At 31.3% G+C, this 3,921-nt stretch overlaps 1 long non-coding RNA gene across 1 annotated transcript; it reads left to right on the top strand.

Moving 5' to 3' along the window:
- Positions 1-410: 410 nt before the first annotated feature.
- On the top strand, positions 411-3,217 carry LOC114074340. Its single transcript, XR_003574705.1, has 3 exons — positions 411-553; positions 1,434-1,526; positions 2,717-3,217. It is a non-coding gene; the product is annotated as an uncharacterized LOC114074340 (long non-coding RNA).
- The last annotated feature ends 704 nt before the right edge of the window (positions 3,218-3,921 follow it).

Genomic DNA, 3,921 nt, shown 5'->3' with positions numbered 1-3,921 from the left:
ACCTTTTTTGAAATTTTTTGTTCCATAATATTATCTTTTCTTTTATGAATTATTTGTATTCTTTCAAATTAATCAAAATAAAATAAATACATAACTAATATCATAGCAAACAAAAATAATGTCATTTTTACATAAATAATGAAACTATTGCTAAGGAGTCCGACTAAAAACTAAAATATTATTGTTTTGAAAACATTCCCTTTTTTTTTTNTTGGGGGGGGGGTGTGAATGTAGTTTATTTTTAATAAATTAGGAAATTTATCCATCTCTAATTTGGGCCTTTTACCCAAATTCAATTTAAAAAGCCCAAAGTAAATGGCCAGCCCATCCCAGATAAGCCCTCAATAATCTCCATATATTCATTTCCCTTACAATTAGGGTTCCTCATCCGCCACTCCACTTAGCTCCCCTTTTTTTTCACCTAATTACTGAAATGCTGCCGCGTTGGATGAATCAACATCTTTGCCTCCTTATCTCGGTCATTAACAATGTTGCTTTAATCTTGGATCGAGCTTGTTCTACATTTAATCTGAGATCTCAATTCAGGTGAAAGGTATATCTTTTCTATTTGTTTCTGATTTTTTTCCATGTTAGATGTTTAAATTTAATTCCTTTTCGTTTATGTTGGTTTCTTTACTAGTGATTATATTTATGATTTCTCTTTAAAGGAAACACTTTTTGTGATGTCATTTATTAATTTTGCGTTTCTCTTTTTCTGGTTGTTATTTATTTTCTTTTTTTTTGTACATTTTTAGTTTTTTTTTACTTGTATTTTTACTATAATTATGGTTAAAATTTGTAATTTATTATATATGAAGTTTATCTGTTGGTGTATGAAAATGATCGGTGCTGTAAAAAATCATTATTTTGCTTTTGAATTGTTTAAATGACTTCTATTTAGATCTGATATGAATTTGTCAAGCTTGATTATATTATCATGATGTTAAGTGAATTTTGGAATTTTTTTAAGCTTCAACTTTTATACCTTTCCAATTCAACTGAATTCACATAAAAATCCTAAATAACTCCAAATCAATTGTTATATGTTATATGGTCGGTTCATTGAGCTTGTTCAAGCATTTATTTAATTGTAACACTTGTTGATTTAAGGTTGGGTTGATGGAAGAACTAATTTGAGAATTAGGGTTCTCAATTTTATTCAATTAAAGACTTTCAAACTTAACTCAGTTAAATGGAGTGTATATATTAGTGTATGATAATCATGGTGTTCCTCTTGCATTAAATATATTTGATTTTGTATCAAATAACTTTGAATTAATAGGTGCATACAAATTAAATTTATGGATATCTTTGATGATATTTTCAAGACTTGATACAAATAATGTTTATTCTTGTAGGTATATCAATTAACTTTTTATCTCGAAAATACATGTGACAATATCTTCAAATTTCTTATTGAAATTTCAATTTAGGTAGTCGCTTAAATAGATAGACAGATGGCAATCATAGTTGAAGGAGCTTGTCATGAGGCAACTGATTCAAAATCCTTAGGATACGAGCTCAAGGTAATTGTATATTTATTGATATTGATCTTCCATTGTCATTGCTATAGAATGAGCACTGACATCATTTTTTCGATATGGTTAGTCTCTCTTGTTACCGTTTAAATTCAATTAGAATGTATTAAATCATTTAAAATCAATCTTATTATTTAATTAGTATTTCCAAGTAGTAATTCATTTAAATTCAATCTTATGATTAATTATATGCATGAGTGAGTTCTCTATTTGTTGTTTCACTTATAGTATTAATTCAAATGTATGTATTGACTATCATTGGATGATCTTATAATTACTGTGAACTAGTTTGAATTTGAGGATTTAGGACTAGTTTGAATTAGGGTATTGCTTTAATTGATATTGAATTTTAAATTTGAAGTTAGAAGTTAGTAATTGAAGTGTTTTGAGTACAAGATAGATGTTTGAATATCATGAATATATTGACCATGAGTTCTTTTTCTTTTGTATTAGTAATTGATCAAGTGTTTTGACTTTTGAGTATAAGTGAATTGTGTAAATATTATTTAGTTGAGAATTGATGAAGTGATTTTCAAGTTAGAGAATTGAGGTTGAATTACACTTAATTAGAACTTATAATTTATTATAATTTGAATTTGTTATAAGTTAAACTTAATTAGGAAAGTGAACTTGATGAATATAGTAAGTTTGCACCACATGGCCAAATTCGGGTTAAACATGGTAATAGGGTTGAACATTATAATAAGGTTGAACATGATAGGATTGATGAAATGATCAATGGTTCTTTGACGGTTCAAGGTGGGATGGAACCCGAACAATATATTGATGTAGCTCCTAATGAAGAAGGAAGACGCTTATATGATCACACAGAAGAGTCTAGTCATCCTCTATGTGAAGGGAATATGAACATAGAAGGGTAACACTATATTATCTTACATACAAGATTATGCAGTAACAACCATTAATAATGTTTGTTGATAATGGTTTCTTCTGGTAGATAACACATATGCCAAGTGGGTCCTGACGTGGCACTAAGATTCTCATTGTCATTGATATAGAAGATCTCTCGGTTGCATTTTGGTCTCTTTATCCCCCGTTCATTGCATTAATGTTCTTATGAGAAAAGTGATGGTACAAATATATAGTTGTCATAGGAATGTATAAAGCTCTAATTGTGCTATCAACTACTGACTTGGGTTTTATGTTTCTGCATGCAGGTCAGTGGTTATGGTTCCACATGCAAGGTTGGATAGTCAGTATCACCAAGTCGTTGATCAGGTTTGAATTCTTTACCTGATTTCAACGCAGTCGATTGGGGATTGCCTCCATTTGAAAATGCATCAACTAAACTCGATTAGTTTTGCTTGATCGTGATCCTGATGTTCCTAAGCAGAGCCTATTATGAGTTGAAAATTCAGATTTTGGGGCTTTGCCTCTAGTTTTTATTCATAAAATATTCAGCTTCAATTATTTATTTTAGATACTAAAGGTCCCTTAGTAGAGAAATGAAGAAACTATGAATTTGTTATATTGCAACTCATATATGCCCGCATGATATTTCTTTTGATATGCTAAACTCCATTCTCCCAAGTGGCCCTTTTTACCTATGAGGTTATCTCTCCCTTGTCATATGGAGTTGCATGTCAAAAGTCTCAAATGTAGTCCTCTACCCATTTAAAATGTCAAGAATCATAAATGCAGTTCTATACATTTTATAATTTCGTGTGCTTTATAATATGTTGAGAATCAATAAAAAATAAATGATTGTCGTGTAGGAAATTGGATTGATTCATTTCAAATTTTCGACCCATCTTAAAAAGTATTGTGGCTCCTGAATCTAACAAGACTCGTAACATATCAATGACTATATCAGGGAACGAGCATAACACATATTCTCATGCAGTCCGCCCCCAGTGCTAGATGAGGTACCCTATACTGAGTTAGGTTACTTGCTAAAGCTTTAAGTTGAGCCTGCTGATGAACATCCTTGACCTTGCCCACCGTCGATGGGCAACATCTCAATTTGTGAACTGTCTTACTATATCCAAAGCACACACCAGCACCGGCCATATATATTCCTGGATGATTTACCACACTTCTGACAAGTAAAGAAAGTGCATCCACTAGAAACACTATCCTAGAGCACAAGCAGAAGATGGGGTTAGATCTGAAATTTTTTTACGCACATGCATACCTCTAATTTTTTTTTTTGTTTTTCAAAAACAAAAATAATTTGTTTTTGAAAAAAAAAAGAATTAGTCCCTCCCCCACCTTCCTCCAACCTACCCCTAAATTTCCCCCCCTCCGCCCCCTCGACCAACCTACCCCTAATTTTTTTTTTCCATAAACAAAAATAATAAATCTGTTTTTGCAAAAAAAAAATAAAATATTTACACCCTCTCTCCCCCCCCCCCCCCCCAAC

Source organism: Solanum pennellii, chromosome 10 (genome assembly GCF_001406875.1).
Source record: "Solanum pennellii chromosome 10, SPENNV200".
Classification (NCBI taxonomy): domain Eukaryota; kingdom Viridiplantae; phylum Streptophyta; class Magnoliopsida; order Solanales; family Solanaceae; genus Solanum; species Solanum pennellii.
This window is presented reverse-complemented; position numbering and strand designations above follow the sequence as displayed.